Source organism: Nicotiana tomentosiformis, chromosome 2, assembly GCF_000390325.3.
Source record: "Nicotiana tomentosiformis chromosome 2, ASM39032v3, whole genome shotgun sequence".
Lineage (NCBI taxonomy): Eukaryota > Viridiplantae > Streptophyta > Magnoliopsida > Solanales > Solanaceae > Nicotiana > Nicotiana tomentosiformis.
The window spans coordinates 175,510,305-175,529,807 of record NC_090813.1 but is presented as its reverse complement, the minus strand read 5'-3'; positions in this window follow the sequence as shown (position 1 = coordinate 175,529,807).

Genomic DNA, 19,503 nt, shown 5'->3' with positions numbered 1-19,503 from the left:
AACATGATGCTGAAGGTAAAACTAGAACTGGAGATGTGATCAAGGGAGTTTTGAGCTTCTGAAAGCACTCCTCACCCTCACAAGACCACCTGAATGGGGCACCCTTCTAGGTTAGCCTAGTCAAAGGTGTAGCAATGGATGAGTGGCATGCCCCAAACTCGGGGAACGCGGATGGCGTTTAACCGAGTGAACCCGACCAAGCAAGCCTATTAGATTTCCTTCTACCCAAACTCATCCATGAATAAAGAGGAGATGTACTTCATTAATCAAACATTGAAAAGATTTCATTAACAACTCCCATTTCATTCCCATTAGCAACTTCATTCATAATTTTCAAAATATTACAAGTTTATACATATAATGAAAAAAATATGTTTGCCAAATACCAACATTTCTAGTTCAATTTCCCACATCAAACACCACCCACAATCTGTCCACGGAGCCTCTAATTATAACAGAAGAGTATTATGGAAATGCCGGCAACAAGGCCCCGACTATAGCTCAAAACACAAAGTACAACCTCAAATGATATTAGGTCCGGAATAAAGTAGGTCTCACAAAAACCTGCTGAATAGGGAGTAACTGCTAACGATGACCAAAGTTGCCCGTTAATGAACCACCTGCATCCATTGAAGATGCAACGCCCCCGACAAAAGGGACGTTAGTACATATGGAATAGTACTAGTATGTAAAGCTAAGTGTCCTCTTTTAAAAAAGAATACCAATGTAAGAAAAGAAAAACCATGGAAACAATAATCAACAATCAATGATATTCAAACGCCAAGTTAAAACATAATAATTTCTAAAATACCAAATTAATATATATTATTGTTTGGGAGATCATTAGCATCGATATACCACCGTTTTTGTAGAACGGAGTCCGATCACGCCCGATCGGCTAGGCCATATCCCCATGAATAATGTGGTTTGACATGTGATGCGAAAGAAAAGTTACTAAGAGTAGTACCACCATGTGCGCAACATGACGTCCGATCTCCACCCGATCAGCTAGGTCACCTTCCCACATATGTCGTGTGGGTTGACTTTTTCCAATCCATAATTATTACCAGTTTCATCCCAATTAAGGAGAATAATATCAACCCATCAATCTCATCCCAAATAAAGAGAATAATCACAATCCACTCCTACACCGGCACGTGTAGTTTTAGGTGTGGGTTGTTATAACCCACCCTTCCTCGGTTTGCTAATGATACTTCCCAAAATTATTATTTTTGTTTTTGTACACAAAGGTAACATAGGTACAAATGCATTTACCTCATCATATTTCACATTGTATGAATCTCCACTAGTATTTTCAACAAATAACAATAATAATATTCCCTTGGCTCTTTTGGCCATTCACAAGATTCTTTATTTAAGGCACGGTGGCCGTATTTGATATTCCACACTTTGATTTTTCCATCTCATGTATCATCATCATCATAAATATCAACATATATAATATTTCGGAAATCACAACTTTAAGTTCATTAGAAATGAACAATTTAAGCACAATAGATTTCTTTTCGAGAAATGGAGTAAAATAATTGGCAATTGATGCTCAAGTTAAAATCATCAATAAGTAACACACAATTTATTCTTGAAATACTTTTCCCCAAAAAGAGCAATACATAATTTTCACTCACGAATATGTAAGAACACAAAACACATTGAAAATACTCACAAAGTATAGCATTTGTTAAAACGGCCACATATGGGCATGAATGTCACGACCCAAAACCTAACTGTAACAACCCGGCTGGTCGTTCTGAGTATTATAGCCTCGTTCCCCCATTTACTGCTCAATTTATATTTCACAGTTATTTCAAGACTTACCGGGTTAGTTGGTTCGGGTCCGGAGGGAATTCAGAGTGAAATGAGACACTTAGTCTCAAAATTGAAAATTATAAGTTAGAAAAGTTGACCGAATGTGGACTTATGTGTAAACGACCTCGGATTTGAATTTTGATGATTCCAATAGCTCCGCATGGTGATTTTGGAGCTATGGAGCTCGGATTGAAGTTATTTTAAAGCGATTTTCACCATATGGATTGGGATTCGAGGCGTTTAGAGGCCAATTCACAAGGCAAAGGTATAACGGAGTAAAGAATTACATGATTTTAAGTAAGTAACACTTCTAAACTTGGTTTTGAGGGTATGAATCTACGAATTTGGTATGATATAAATATTTTGGAGGTGACACACACGATAAGTGACGAGCACATGGATGTGAACCATATAAATTATGTCTTGAATAATTCTTGTGCAGTTGTAAGATTAATGAATCATGTTATTATCAGAACATTCTCCACTTGTTAGAGAAATTGAGCTGAGCCTCCTATTAAAGATCATGTTTAGGCTACGTGCCAATATTTTGGGACCTATGGGGCCGTGTTGCTGTTGAATTAATTGTTCAAAAATATACATTTCACACTCAGTAATATTTGTCCATTGTGAGGATATTTATGGGATTGAGCTGCGCGACGCAGCAGGCCATAATGGCTTTATACATGACTGTTATATGGATCGGGGTTTCCCGCCTACAACATGCCTTACAGGCTTTACTATTTTAGGGATCGGGGCTGCCCGCCTGTAGCAGGCCTTATTGGCTTTATTATTAACTGGATCGGGGCGGCCCTCCTACAGCATGCCTTATTAGCTTTATTATTATACGGATCGGGACTGCCCGCCTGTAGTAGGCCATCTCAGCTTTATATAGCACTTGGGCTGAAGGAACCACTCCGGAGTCTGTACATACCCCCAGTGAGCATAGACAATTATATATATTCAGGATGGATTTCCCAGGACATGGACTTGCCTTACTGATTTATATTGTACTGAATTTAGCTGGACATGGATCTTGTCCGTATCATTTACTTTTGGGGATAAATTACCTTAGGGCAGGATTGGCCTTATACGGTACTGGGTGACTGACTGTCAGTCGATGTGTATTTATATACGGGTTGGAACACCCCTGGGCTGGATTGGCCATAAAAAGTATCGAGTGACCGAATAAGTTGTGACCAGTATTTACATGAGGTCTTACTACTGAGATGCCATATACCTCATATCATGCAGTATTGATCTATTTCACTTGTACTGAGTTTAACTGTTAAACTTGAAAGCATGCCTACATTTTTTGTACCATTACTTATACTGGACTGTACCTACGGAGCTTATCATTGCTTTTAGTCCAGAGGTTAGTCTTGTTACTTATAAAGTTAGTTGTACTCATACTACACTCTGCACCTCATGCGCAGATCTAGGTACTCCCGAATATGGCGGCTGCTTGATTTCGAAGTTAATTCTTTTGGGGACTATCAAGGTAGTTGCTTGACATCCGCAGACTTAATTCCCTTTCTGTTTAATTATTTTACTGTTCTATATTTTTATACAGTGATTTTGTTAGTCATACTTTGTATTCATATTAGATGCTCATGTACTCAGTGACAATGGGTCTTGGGAGTGTTATATTTGAAATTGTGAGTTTCTTCCGTTAAATTTAATTATTTTGTTCTCAAACTTAAAAGATATGGTGGTTTATTGAGATTGTTGGCTTGCCTAGTATTGAGATAACCGCCATTATGACATGTGAGATTTTGGGTCGTGATAAGTTGGTATCAGAGCTCTTGCTAACATAGGTCTCACGAGTCATGAGCAGGTTTAGTAGAGTCTTGCGGATCGGTACGGAGACGTTTGTACTTATCTTCGAGAGGCTGCCGAAACCTTAGAAAAATTTCACTTTCTTGTATTCTATCGTGCGGAATTGATTTAGCTTGAAACATAACTCTTTGAATTCCTTCCACGCATTCGTGTGAGCATGTGAGCACTCAGTATCAGTTGTGGATTGCTGGCTTGTTATTCCATGAACGAGGTTCGAGATGTGTATTTTGTGTTTTGGTGATGGGCCAGTCTGGAGGACTTGAGGCTAGGGTTATACCGCAACTTAAGCTCAGTAGCTTCAGTTGTAACGTGTACATTTGGACTCATATGTCTGGTAATATCCTTACGAGTGGAATTTATGGCTTGATGAGCTGTGGAAATGACTATATGATGAGTATGATGTGAATATGGAAAGTGTTAGGTGTGTTGAATGAGACGGATAAAGTTAACTTGTGACTCAAGAGTCTGCTATTGGGTACTTGATACCTGTTTTGATGTGACGTACAGTCTTGAGCTATGAGTGCATTGAGGGATCTGTCATGTTGTATAATTGTGGAGCGAAGTAGATTTTCATGTCGTGTTGATGAGTTCAAACTCAGAAAGATTAAGTGATTTCATAGTAATTGTTGCTGCGAAAGGGCACAAAAAGATGCCAATTTGAGACTAAGCAGTTGGGTTATCTCCTGTGGAGTAATTTATGTAGGTGTGTTCCTTATGATGTGAATAGAGAGTTTCTTTTCTGCCAGTGGGGTGTATGTGTTGAGATTTGAATTTGAATCTGGTTGAGAAAGTTGACTTGAGTGTTAAGAGAATGAACGCGAGATTAGTGGATGATTGAGGTATTTTATGGTTGGTATGTCTTGAGCTTGAGAAGAATTTTTGTTGAACTGACTGCGGTATTAAGGCAGTAATAAAGTATGGGTATTGTGAGTTATCAAGTATTTTAATCTATGGCTTTGAGCCAAGTGGGGGAGCCTGCTATTGACAATTCAATTCATGGTTATGTGTCAATTTTTTTGTTTTGGTCTGAAGTATACTTGGGAATTAGTGATGACTTGCAGAGGTGGAGTTCGAGAATGACTCGAGTAAGGAAATTTTTGGATACGGGTTATATTGCGTTTTATGAGTATATGAAAATCGTGGGATGAGTGAGTTGTTATTTGTGAATGATGTAGTGCGCATGGAGTATGAATTTGATAGGTGGTATTAAAGTAGAGTTACTTCTTTGACTGTTGTTGTGCTAATGGGGCACGTGTCTTTTGGCCCATTTGGTCGGTGTAATGTGCATTTGAACAAAGGGGGTGACTCTGGAGAAAGTTCTAATGGATTCGAGGTTAATATGTAACAATTGAGAATTTTTGGCGGATTTGTTTATGGCTAAAATTTGAGATTTAAGTTGGATGGTGTCGAGACTTGTGGTATTTTTGTATATCATTATGGGTTTTATATTTCGGTATCAAGAAGGTGAGTGAAACAGCCTTAGACTCAAATAAGGTTTTTTCAGAGTGGGTGTTTTGGTTGTGGTATTTTTAAGGGCAATTATGATGTGGTGAGACTTTATAGATGTTTTGGTGGCATTATTCTTGGGTTTTGGTGACCTACGTGGTTTGGTCGAGTTAGAGGAATTTAGTTCTAATAGCTTGGTTATGTGCAAATGGATTTCAAAGTGTTCTTGATGGTTTCTACCATGGTTTGAACGTGATATTTTCTACTGGTGTGGGAAACGTGTTGTGTATTGTGATTTCCTCCTGGAAGGGAGCAAGAGGAAGGTTTCTAAATAATTAGGTAAGTAATTTGCTGGTGACTCATAGTTGATAATGGGATTCTTATGCTTATCACATGATGGCATAATAGATGTGGTGTGTTGTGCGGGATTAGGATTTACATGTACAAGGTAACCGTTCAGTCTTGAAGAGAAGGTAACGAATGTTGGACAGTATGGTCAGTTTCAGATATTTCGATGAATGTTATAACTGCTTGGTAATTCTTGAGAAGGGTGAGCATTTCAGAAAGCGCGTTGTGTTTTGACTTAGGGATGTTCATCAATATTGCAGTACTTACCTAGTTGATAGACTGCTGATATTCAAATTATTGCTATGTGGCGCAGAAGAATTATAAAAGTATTCCTCATGGGATTATCGTGAATGGAAGATGTGTTAGTCATTTTAGTGCTGGAGTTGAGATCAGTTACGGTGATTCATGTGTTCGGTGAATTTGGAGACTGGGAGTTCTCAGAAGTATATTGTTTCGAGGTTATGACCTATTTGAGGTGACTATTTTATTTAAAACTCGGTGGAGGAACCAATTGCGTTAATTATTTGTGATACCTACGCACTATAAGTGTGCATATGTGTGAGGTTTGAGCCACTGTGCGTGCATTAGAGCAAGTACTCATACTCGAAAGAATGCTTAGGCTATGATATGCTTAGAGTTGACTGTTAAGGGTAAAGTTATAACGTTTCTCGTGTTCGTACCTTTGTTGAGAACTATCTAGGCTACATTTGAGGTTACAAAAAGGTTAATTTCCTTGAATAAACAGGGTAGTTACTATTTTTGCATTAACTTGCCAATTTGAAGTGTGACATCAGACTTTGCACATGCTTATGCTATGGCGTGTTATTTATACCACTCCAGGAGCATGTGAATCTTATTTCATTTATCATATACGTGTGTACTTATTTGATTGCTCCTCTATGACATGCTTGGACTGGAGGCCTGTGACCATGCTAGGCGGATTATGTTATTGGCACGTGAGTTGTTTGTACGGATCCATATACTTATATTATTGGCACGTGAGTTGTCTGTGCGGATCCATATACTAATATTATTGGCATGTGAGTTGTCCGTGCGGGTCTAGATATTGATACTATAGCACGTGAGTTGTCTGTGCGAGTGATGTTAATGTGAGCTCTAGAAGAGCTGGTTACTGTTATTAAATTTGTGTGTCTTGGTTCTACTATTTATAATGAGCTTATAGCATTACAGTTGTGGTGGTGCTTGTTGAACTTACAATACGGTTCTCTACTTTGAGACATCTTCCATTTTGGGTACAAGGTTGTGCAGTTGTGGGTTGAGTTGTATTGGTGTGGCATGTCAATAGGATAGTTGCGTTTAATAATATAAGGTCATTGGACCTAGAATAGATACTATCAGGTTTGATTCCGGTTTATTGGGAGGATAATATTAAAAGTCAGCTTAGGAGAGGATTGTGGTTCTGGTTTGGGCGAGAGAGCTCCATGGCTAGTTGATCTGATGAGTGGTTATGAGTTTTTGATTGTTTCTTTCATCATTGATAGTGTACGAAGGTTTTGGAATGAGGTTCTGTTGAATGCGGGGTTTTATACTAGTACTTGGTTTGGTTTTGAGTAGTTACTATGATCAGAAATGGTGCTACGAGTATGCGAGTTGTGTAGTATGTTATGTGATTATATTTGGGATTATGGTTATGGCTGGATACAACTTGTTAAAACTCATACAGAGTGTAGATGTGAGATTCGGGTCTTCGAAAGAAATTTTTGGATGTTGGAAATTGGATTCCAAGGTTTATGGGCTAATGCTAAATTAGTAATTTTCAGTTATGTTGTGTGGTCAGGCCTATATAGAATAGGGTGAAGTGTGATCACCCCTGGGTACATGCGTGGTAAGATGGAATAGTGATTTGGTGGCTTGGAAACAACTCTTGGTACATACAAGGACGAACGTATGTTTAAGTGGGGAAGAATGTAATGACCCGGCCGGTCGTTTTGAGTATTACAGCCCCGTTCCCCCATTTACTGCTCAATTTATGCTTCACAGATGTTTTAAGACTTACCGGGTTAGTTGGTTCGGGTACGGAGGGAATTCGGAGTGAAATGAGATACTTAGTCTCATAATTGAAAATTTTAAGTTAGAAAAGTTGACCGGATGTGGACTTATTTGTAAACGACCTCGGATTTAAATTTTGATGATTCCAATAGCTCCGTATGGTGATTTTGGAGCTGTGGAGTTCAGATTGAAGCAATTATTGAGGCGATTTTCACCATATGGATTGGGATTCGAGGCGTTTGGAGGCCAATTCACAAGGCAAAGGCATAGCGGAGTAAAGAATTATACGGTTTGAAGTAAGTAACACTTCTAAACTTGGTTCTGAGGGTATGAATCCCCAAATTTGGTATGATATAAATTGTTTGGAGGTGACACACACGATAAGTGACGAGCATGTGGACGTGCACCATATAAATTGTGTCTTGAATAAATCTTGTGCAATTGTAAGATTAATGAATCATGTTATTATCTGAACATTCTCCACTTGTTAGAGAAATTGAGCTGAGGCTCCTATTAAAGATCATGTTTCGGCTATGTGCCAATATTTTGCGACCCATGGGGACGTGTTGCTGTTGAATTAATTATTCAAAAATATACATTTTACACTCAGTAATATTTGTCCATTGTGAGGATATTTATGGGATTGATCTGCGCGATGCAGCAGGCCATAATGGCCTTATACATTACTATTTTATGGATCGGGGCTGCCCGCCTGCAGCAGGCCTTATAGGCTTTACTATTTTATGGATCGGGCCTGCCCGCCTGTAGCAGGCCTTATTGGCTTTATTATTAATGGATCGGGGCTGCCCGCCTGCATCAGGCCTTATTGACTTTATTATTATACGGATCGGGACTGCCCGCCTGCAGTAGGCCATATCGGCTTTATATAATGCTTGGGCTGAAGGAGCCCCTCCGAAATCTATACACACCCTAGTGAGCGTAGATGGTTTTATATATTCGGGATGTATTTCCCAGGGCATGGGCTTTCCTTACTGATTTATATTGTACTGAATTTACCTGGACATGGATCTTGTCCGTATCATTTACATTTGGGGATAAATTACCCCAGGGCAGGATTGGCCTTATACGGTACTGAGTGACTGACTGTCAGTCGATGTGTATTTATATACGGGTTGGAACACCCCTCGGCTGGATTGGCCGTAAAAAGTATCGAGTGATAGAATAATTTGTGACTAGTATTTACATGAGGTCTTACTACTGAGATGTCATATACCTCATATCATGCAGTATTGATCTATTTCACTTGTACTGAGTTTAACTGTTAAACTTGAAAGCATGCCTACATTTTTTGTACCATTACTTATACTGGACTGTACCTGCGGAGCTCGTCATTGCTTTCAGTCCAGAGGTTAGTCTTGTTACTTATTGAGTTAGTTGTACTCATACTACACTCTGCACCTCGTGTGCAGATCCAGGTTCTCCCGGATATGGCTACTGCTAGATTTCGAAGTTAATTTTGTTGGGGACTATTAAGGTAGTTGCTTGACATCCACAGACTTGATTCCCTTCCTGTTTAATTATTTTACTGTTCTATATTTTCATACAGTGATTTTGTCTGTTAGACTTTATATTCTTATTAGATGCTCAAGTACTCAGTGATACCAGATTTTGGGAGTGTTATATTTGAAATTATGTGTTTCTTTCGCTGAATTTAATTATTTTGTTCTCAAACTTAAAAGATATAGTGGTTTATTGCGATTATTGGCTTGCCTAGTATTGAGATAGGCGTCATCACGACATGTGAGATTTTGGGTCGTGACACTAACCTTTCGTGATGGTGCCTATCATGATACTAGGAAAGCCGACCTTTTCAAAACACTTTCAAAATTTAACAGAAATAAACTAAGACATTTAAAACAACCGGAGTTTTTTTTCATAAAAAAAGAAAATATAAGTGCGGAACATCGTGCTGTCACTAAGTCATGAGCATCTAGATATCCAGTCTAATAAAACAGTATCTAAGTATCAATACAGAAAAGAAGGAAAACATAGAAGGAGAGACAAGGTCTGCGGACGCCGGCAACTACCTTGTAGTCTCCGGTACTTGATTGCGCACGAATGCAACGACCTCCGTGATCAAACACACCTGGATCTGCACATGAAGTGCAAGTGTAGCATGAGTACAACAACTCAGCAAGTAACAGAAATAAATAAGGAACTGAGGAGGTAGTGACGAGCTATACAAATACAGTTCGTTTTCAATAATTCCAACAAAGAGTAGACATGCTTTCAAATCTGGCAGTTCAAATCAAATCAGATTTATACATTTAATGTGCAAGTAAATCCGGATGTAGAATCTTTCAGAAATTTCACGACAATGATGGATAACAACCAAGAGCATCAACAAATGAAAAGGCAAGTACATCCTCTTAGGGGCAACAATCACTCAACTTGTCACAACAGCTCAATCAATCGGCTCTCAGCGCTCAGTACTCACACTCAATAGGTACCTGCGCTCACTGGGGGTGTGCAGATTCCGGAGGGGCTCCTTTCAGCCCAAGCGCTATATCCGCATGGATAACTCATGTGCTATAGTAGTAATATGTGGAACCGCACAAACAACTCACGTGCTACACAGACAACTTACGTGCCATAGTATCAATATGTGGATCCGCACGAACAACTCACATGCTGCACGGACAACAATCCTTCTCCTTGTCATAAGTACACAATCCTTACCCAAAGCTACCTACAAGACACCCTAACATAACACCACACCACCATAAGGCCCGTAAGCCATTGTACTCTTCTTAAGTACCTTCATAAATACCACAACTGTAACATTTACTTTGAAAATACCTTATGTGAATTTTAAAATTATTCTTCTTACCTTTCTTATAGTAAAATGTAGAATCCATAATCATACAGAATTACCCCAAATCCCGGCACCATTAAATGTAATCTCATATTCTAAATTACACCGCCCAAACGGGCTAAAAGACTCGTGCCTCATTAGCACAACAATACTCGAAGGGGTAACCCTGCCTTAACACCACCGAACAAATCCACACTCCGTGCGCACTACATCCTTCAAAATAACAATTTAATCATTTCATGATTTTTCATAAAGTGCAATATAACCCGCATTCAAGAAATTTTCTTACTCAAGTCATCCCCAATATCAACCTCTGCAAGTCATAACCAATCAACAAGTATGCCTCAGCCCAAAAAGTAATACCATACAAAATCGTGCAATCAAATCATAGATGGAAGACTCCCCCACTTGGCTCAAAACCATATAACGAAACATCTAATAACTCACCATACCCAAGATAACATCTAAATTTACCATACTAAGTGATAAGAGATCTACTCTAGTCTCCAGACTCCCAATAGTCGCCACACATGACCAATATACATGTTCCACAAAAACAGTATTGCCCAACGGCATGGACACATGAACAGGTGAAACTAGAGACTCACGGGGCATATCCAAATAATGAGCGAAATGCGAGGACACATACGAATAATTGGGACTAGGGTCAAATAATACAGAGGCATCTCTATGGCAAACTAAGACAATACTTGCAATCACAGCATCCGAAGAAATGGCATCTGGTCTGGCAGGGAGTGCATAGCAACGGGCCTAACCTCCTCCTGATCGGCCTCCCCCTCTAAGGCGACCCCTAGCTGACTAAGCTCCACCCCGATCTGGCTGGGCAGGTGGTAGAGCTGCTGGTGCCATCGTCCGAGTACTCTGCTATGGAGCCCCACTCAACAACCTAGGGCAATCTCTCTTAATGTGACCAAAATCTCCGCACTCGAAACAACCTCTCCTATGATGGAACTGCTGCTCCTGATTCCCAGAAAAACTACCGGTAGACACCGGAGCTGATGAAGTAGGGTGAGAACTCTGCGCTAGTAGTGCACTGAATGAAGACTGACCCTACTGATAGCTGTGTGAATCATGGCCAGATGATGCACCATGGTGAACTGGGCGAGCCGTCTGAGCATGTCTAAAAGGACGATCCCTACCGTGGTGGGACTGCCCTCAGAAGGAACACCGCTGAAGACACCCTAGCCACGAGGCATCTTGGCCTTCCTCTTGACCCACTCCTGGTTGTGAACCATCTCAATCTGACGAGCAATATCGAATACCTCATCAAAAGTAGCACTCGACACTCTCTCTCTAGTCATAAGCAATTGCAGTTCAAAAGTGAGGCCATCAATGAACCTCCTGATCCTCTCCCTGTCTATGGGAACCAACCAGATAGAATGACGTGCCAACTCTGAAAATCTCATCTCATACTGTATCACAGACCTATCACCCTAGTGAAGCTTCTCAAACTATATGCGTAATTCATCTCTCCAGAAAGAGAACGGAGAACTACTGCCACATAAGGGGTGTTGCGCCGACCGGCCTAAGCCTATCATAAGCATCCCACCAACTGAATGCAGCTCCTAAGGATGGAAAGGTAGTGAACGAGACCCCACTGGTCTCCAGAATACCTGTTGTACGGAGTATTATCTGACACCTGTCCAAGAAATCCTATGCATCCTCTACTTCTGTACCACTGAAATATGGAGGCTGGAGCCTCCCAAACCTCTCCAATCTATGCTGCTCATCCTTAGGCATAGCATGAACAAAATAATCTTGAGAAGCAGCAATCAGCTAGGCTGGTGGTGCCCCCAGTGTTTTGAATCCCTGTACCACCTTCTCTGGTGTGCGGGCGGCAGGAGTCTGAGTGTTACCCCCAGCCTGAGAAGTGGCTGCTACAGCCATAACAGAGACCACCTGAGCAATACTTGTACACGTGGTCAGAATCTGAGCTAAGGCCTCCTGAAGGCCTGGAATCACAATGGGCACAGGTGGTGCCTGAGCTGGTCCCACAGGCTCATCCACAATTGGAGCCTGCTCCTGAACTGGGGCAACTGGTAGGTCTGTAGGTACTGCCCCAGCTGCTGTGCGATCTGTACCTCTGCCCCTACCGTGGCCTCTACAGCGTCCTCGGCCTCTCGCGACCCTAGCTGGTGGTACTGGCGGTTGTCCATCCTGCCCTGTAGTACACATCCTCACCATCTGTGAGAGAATTAGAACAATAGAAATTTAGTTACCAGAATCAAAAGATTTGCACGACAGGAATTTAAGAATATGAAGTTTCCTAATGGTTCGGCAGCCTCTCGAAGATACGTACAAATGTCTCCGTACAGATCCGCAAGACTCTATTAAACCTGCTCATGACTCGTGAGACATATGTAACCTAGGCACTGATACCAACTTGTCACGACCCAAAACCTAAACCGTCGTGATGGTGCCTAACGTGATACTAGGCAAGCCGACCTTTCTAAAACACTTTCAAAATTTAACATAAATGAACTAAGACATTTAAAACAACCAGAGTTTTGTTTCATAAAAAAAACATAAGTACGGAAAAATAGCCCGACATCGGGGTGTGACTGAGTCATGAGCATCTAGATATCCAGTCTAATAAAACAGTGTCAAATATCAATACAGAAAAGAAGGAAAACATATAAGGAAAGACATGGTCTGCGGATGCCGATAGCGACCTCGTACTCTCTGGTACTCAATCGCACACAAACTCAACGACCTCCGTGATCAAACACACCTGGATCTGCACATGAAGTGCAGGGTGTAGCATGAATACAGCCAACTCAGCAAGTAACAGAAATAAATAAGAAACTGAGAAGGTAGTGGCGAGCTATACAAACACAGTTCATTTTAAATAATTCCAGCAAAGAGTAGACATGCTTTCAAATGTGCCAGTTCAAATCAAATAAGTTTTATACAGTTAAAGTGCAGGTAAATCCGGATGTAGAATCTTTCAGAAATTTCACGACAATGACATATAGAAACTAAGTGCATCAACAAATGCAAAAGCAAGTACATCCTCTCAGGGGCAACATTCACTCAACTCGTCACAACAGCTCAATCACTCGGCTCTCAGCCCTCAGTACTCACACTCAATAGGTACCTGCGCTCACTGGGGGTGTGCAGACTCCGGAGGGGCTCCTTTATGCCCAAGAGCTATATCCGCACGGATAACTCACGTGCTGCACGGACAACTCACGTGCTGCATGGACAACTCACGTGTTGTAGTTTCAATATGTGGAACCACACGGACAATTCACGTGCTGTACGAATAATTCACGTGCCATAGTATCAATATGTGGAACCGCACGGACAACTCATGTGCTGCACGGACAACTCATGTACAATAGTATCAATACCTCATAGACAGGCCCTCGTCCTCACTCAGTCATCAACCTCTCTATTCTCTCGGGCTCTCGGAAATCACAAAGATCGGCCCAAACAAAGACAACAAAGTGTACCAACAAGAATCAAGAAGAGCCCGAGATATGATATGCAAGTAAAACCATGACTGAGTACAAGACAACAATCATCAAGTAATTCAACGAGTACACGACCTCTGCAGGTCCCAACAGTACCATCACATATCTTAAGCATGATTTCTAACATGATTTGTAGCCAAATTTCTATAACACAGGGAGAGCATATAGCTAGCAACAAGTTATTCAACTTTACAGTTTCACGCAATAGACCAAGTCCCAATTCCTACGGTGCACGCCCACATGCCCATCACCTAGCATGCGCGTCACCTCCAAAATACTCACATAATCCAATAATCCGGGGTTTCATACCCTCAGGACCAAATTTAAAACTGTTACTTACCTCAAACCGCACAAAATCCTACTCCGCAATGCCTTTTCCCATCGAATCAATCTACAAAAGCTCTGAATCTATCCACAAGTAGTACGATATAATTAATATAGGCTAAAAGAATCAATTCCACAAGAAAAATATGAAATTTTAAGCCAAAATCTGAAATCGGCTCAAACCCGGCCCCGGGCCCACGTCTCAAAATCCGATAAAACTCACAAAACACGAAAGCCCATTCACTCACGAGTCTAACCATACTAAATTCATCAAAATCCAACATTATTTGGTCCTCCAAATCCCCAAAAATCCACTCTCCAATTCTCAAGCCCTAAACCCCCAAATTTCACTTCTAAATCTCGATAATTAGGTGGGGAAATCAGTGGGGAATCAAGATTTATGATAAATAACGAGTACAAGAAGCTTACCTCAATAATCCCCTCAAAAACCTTCTCCAAAATAGCCTAAGTCCGAGTCTCAAATGGTGAAATCAGACTAAAATCGCGAACCCTTGCTTTTAAACCTTCTGCCCAGACTTTTCGTACCCGCGGCCCTATTTTCGCACCTGTGGAACCGCTCTAGTGCAAAAACATCAGCACCTACCTAGCCCACTAAAAACACTGGGCTCACACCTGCGGCCCTTCGTCCGCTTCTACGAAAATGCCAAACTTTTCCTTTTTTGCATCAACGGCCCATCCTCGCATCTGCGGACTCGCAGATGCGCATCCTTTCTCGTACCTGCGCCCCCTGCCCTTCCTGGCCTTGCCACCACCTGTGGCCTCCTCTTCGCTTCTGCGTGTCCGCAGCTGCTTTTCCCTACTCGCAGGTGCGATTACACCAGCAGGAACAACATTTCAGCTATCCTTCAACATCAAAATTTGATCCGTTAACCACCCGAAATCGACCCGAGGTTCCCGGGACCTCAACCAAACATACCAACAAGTCTTATAACCCACTACAAACTTAGTCAAATCCTCTAGTCACTTCGAACAACACAAAAAACATGCATTACACACAGTTTCAAGCCTAATAAACTTTAAAATTTCAAAATTCTATAAACGACATCAAAACCTATCAAATCACGTCCAATAAACCCTAAATTGTGCACACAAGTAATTAATGACACCACGAACCTACTCCAACTTTCAGAATTCCAATCCGACCCCGATATCAAAAAGTCAACCACCCGGTCAAACTTCCCAAAAATTCAACTTTCTCCATTTCAAGCCTAAATTAGCTACGGACCTCAAATTCATAGTACGGACATGCTCCTAAGTACAAAATCACCCAACGGAGCTAACATAACTGATGAAACTCCATTTCGGAGTCGTCTTCACACAATTCTGACTACGGTCAAAATCTTAAGACTTAAGCTTTCTTTCTATGGACTAAGTGTCCCAAAACACTCCGAAACCAAAAACAAGAACTCCCGGCAAAAATAGGGGATCGGGGCTAATACGCTCAAAATGATCGGCCGGGTCGTTACATCCTTCCCCACTTAAACACACGTTCATCCTCGAACGTGCCAAGAGTTGTTTCCAAGCCACCAAATCACTATTCCACCTTACCACTCATGAACCCTGGGTGATCCCACATCCCTTTATCCCATATAGGTCTGATAACACCACATAACTGAAATTTCTAAATTCAACCTAGCCCACAAGCCTTAGAATCCAATTTCTAACATCTAGAATTTCTTATAAGATTTGAATCCCACAACCTACACACTGTATAAGTCTAAACTAGTTGTACCAAAAGCCGTAACCATAACTCAAATACTCTAAACTCAAATACCACATAGCTCAAATGCCCGAAGCAATGATTTCTAATAAAAGTAGCTTCTCAAAACAATGCCATGCCGGTAATAAACCTCATATAAAACCAGACTCAATTCTAAAACCTTGGTACACTACCGATGATGAAAGAAACATGCGGGGACTCGTAACCATTCATCAGATCCACCAGAATGTCTAACACATATCTCATACACGATCATCCCACGAGGAATACTCCTCAAATTCTTCCATACCACATAGCAAAATAAAATATCAGCAGTCGATCAACCAGGAGAGTACCACAATACCAATGAACATCCGTAAATCAAAACACAATGCCCCTTTCAGCTGCGCACCCCTCTCAGGGAGTACCGAGCAACTATAACATTCATCTAAATATATATAACTGACCATTATGTCTAGAATTTGTGAACTTGCCTTCAAGAATGAACTGTCACCTAGTACATGTAAATCCTAATCCTGCACAACACACCACATTTATCATGCCATCATGTGGCAAGCACAAGAATCTCACTATCAACTTTGAGTCACTAGCAATTTATATACCTGGTTAGTTAAAAACCTTCATCTTGCTTCCTTCAAGGAGAAAATCACAATACACAACATATTCCCCACACTGGTAGAAATATCTGGTTCAAACCATGGTAGAAACCATCAAGAACACTTTGAAATCCATTTGCACCTAATCAAGTTATTAGAACTAATTTCCTCCAACTCGCCCAAGCCACGCAAGTCACTAAAGCCCAAGAATATTTCCACTAAAACATCTGTAACGTCTCCACGTCATTATTACCTAAAAGTACCGAGCATGCCATTACCATACTGGTCTAGCCTACTACCTAGTTGTCCTATTTACTTCGAGTTTCTTCTGAATTAACCTCAATTTGATATTTCTCCTTGTCAGAACTCCATAATCCTTACACAAAGCTCACTACAAGACACCCTAACATAACACCACACCACCATAAGGCCTGTAAGCCATTGTACTCTTCTTCAGTACCTCCATAAATACCACAACTGTAACATTCACTCTAAAAATACCTTATGTGAATTTTAAAATTATTCTCCTTACATTTCTTATGCTAAAATATAGAATCCATAATCATACAAAATTACCGCAAATCCCGGCACTATTAAATATAATCTCAGATTCTAAATTGCACCGCCCAAACGGGCTGAAAGACACATGCCTCATTAGCACATCAACACTCGAAGGGGTAACCCTGCCTTAACACCATCGATCATATTCACACTACGTGCGCACTACATCCTTCAAAAAAAACAATTTAATCATTTCATGATTTTTCATAAAGTGTAATATAACCCGCATTCAAGAAATTTTCTTACTCAAGTCATCCCCGATATCAACCTTTGCAAGTCATAACATATCAACAAGTATGCCTCAACCCAAAAACTAATACTATACAAAATTGTGCAATCAAATCATAGATGGCAGACTCCCCCACTTGGCTCAAGGCCATATAACGAAACATCTAATAACTCACCATACCCAAGATAACATCTAAATTGACAATACTAAGCAATAAGAGATCTACTTTAGTCTCCAGACTCCTAATAGTCACCACACATGACCGATATACATGGTCCACAATGACATTATCGTCCACCGGCGTAGACACATGAATAGGTGAAACTACAGACTCACGAGGAATATCTAGATAATGTGTGAAATGCGAGGACACATATAAATAAGTGGGACCAGGGTCAAATAATACATAGGAATCTCTATGGAAAACTAATACAATACCTACAATCATAACATCCGAAGAAATGACATTTGGTGTGGTAGGGAGTGCATAGAAACGGGCCTGACCGCCACCTAATCGGCCTCCCCCTCTAGGGCAACCCCTAGCTGACTGTCCTCCAGATGGGGTACTGCTGAAAGCACCTGAACCACGAGGCCTCTTGGCTTCACTCTCCTCACACTCCTGACTGCGAACCAACTCTAGGTGTCTAGCAATATCAACCACCTCATCTAACCTCATACCCGACGCAATATCCTGAGACATGATGAAACGCAGTCCATAGTTGAGGCTGTCAATGAACCTCCTAATCCTCTCCCTCACAAGGGGAACCAACCATACCGCATGACTAGCCAGTTCTAAAAATCTCATCTCATACAGAGTCATTGACATACCCTCTTGGCGTAGCTGCTCAATCTGTCTACGCAAATCCTTTCTACAAGTTTGTGGAACAAACTTCTCTAAGAAAATAGCTGATAACTCATGCGATATAAGTGGTGTAGTGACGGTTAGCCTGCTCAACTCATAGGCCTCTCACCATCTGTAGGCTGCCATGTCAATTGAAAAGTAGTGAATAAGATTCCACTGGTCTCCAAAATACCTGTTGTGCGAAGGATCTAGTGGCACCTGTCTATGAAATCCTAATCATTCTCTTACTTGGACCCACTAAAATATGGAGGCTTAAGCCTCCAAAATCGCTCGTCTCTTCTGCTCCTCATCAGTCATAGGTAGGCCAACCTGGGCCCGAGCAACAGCAACCGGCTGGGCTGGTAGTACCCCTAGTGTTTGGAGTCCCTGAGCTACATGCTCTGGAATATAGGGGGATGGGAGTGTGACCACCTCCCCCGGCTTGAAAAGTGGCTCGTGTGGCCGGAACCGAAACCTCCTAAGCAAGGCTCATGCATATAGTCAATATCTGGGACAGAGCCTCTTGAAGGCATGGAATCACAATGGGCATAGCTCGTGCCTGAGCTGGTACCACCAGCTCGACCACAGCTGGTACCTGCCTCTAAGATGGAGCAACTGGTGGATCCACAGGTGCTGCTCTAGATGCAGTACAAGCTTCACCTCGTCCTCTACTGCGACCCCAGCCTCTCGCGACCTTAGCTGGTGGTACTGGTGGTCGTTTACCTGATCTGGTCAAACGTGTCCTCACTATCTGTCAGAGAATAGAAGAATATAAGTTTAGATTCCGGAATCAACAAATCCGCACGACAAGAGTACAAGAAAGTGAAGTTTCCTAATGGTTTGGTAGCCTGTCGAAGATAAGTACAGACATATCCGTACTGATCCGCAAGACTCTACTAAACCTGCTCATGACTCGTGAGAACCTAGAGCTATAATACCAACTTATCACGATCCAAAATCCTAACACGTAGTGATGGCGACCAACACATTACTAGGCAAGCAAAATATCACATAACGACTACACATTTGAATTAAAACATTATTTAATAAGATCAACAACAGAAAGTCTCATAAATATCTAATAAAAATAACTGTAACTCTACTACAACCATCCAAAAATCTTGGTGTCATTCAGTACATGAGCTACTAAGTGTCAACATTGTCTGAAACTCTAGTACAACTGTTTGAGAAAATAAACAATACTGAATAAAATGAAAAGAAGGATAGTGAAGGTATGCGGGCGTCATAACGGTTACCTCAAGTCTCCAAACAGGTATTAGCACCACTCTAGCAATCAGTGCGTCTAGATGTACCTGGTTCTGCACACGAAGTGCAGAGTGTAGTATGAGTACAACCAACCCAATGTACTCAACAAGTAACAGGACTAACCTTGGGTTGAAAGTAGTGATGA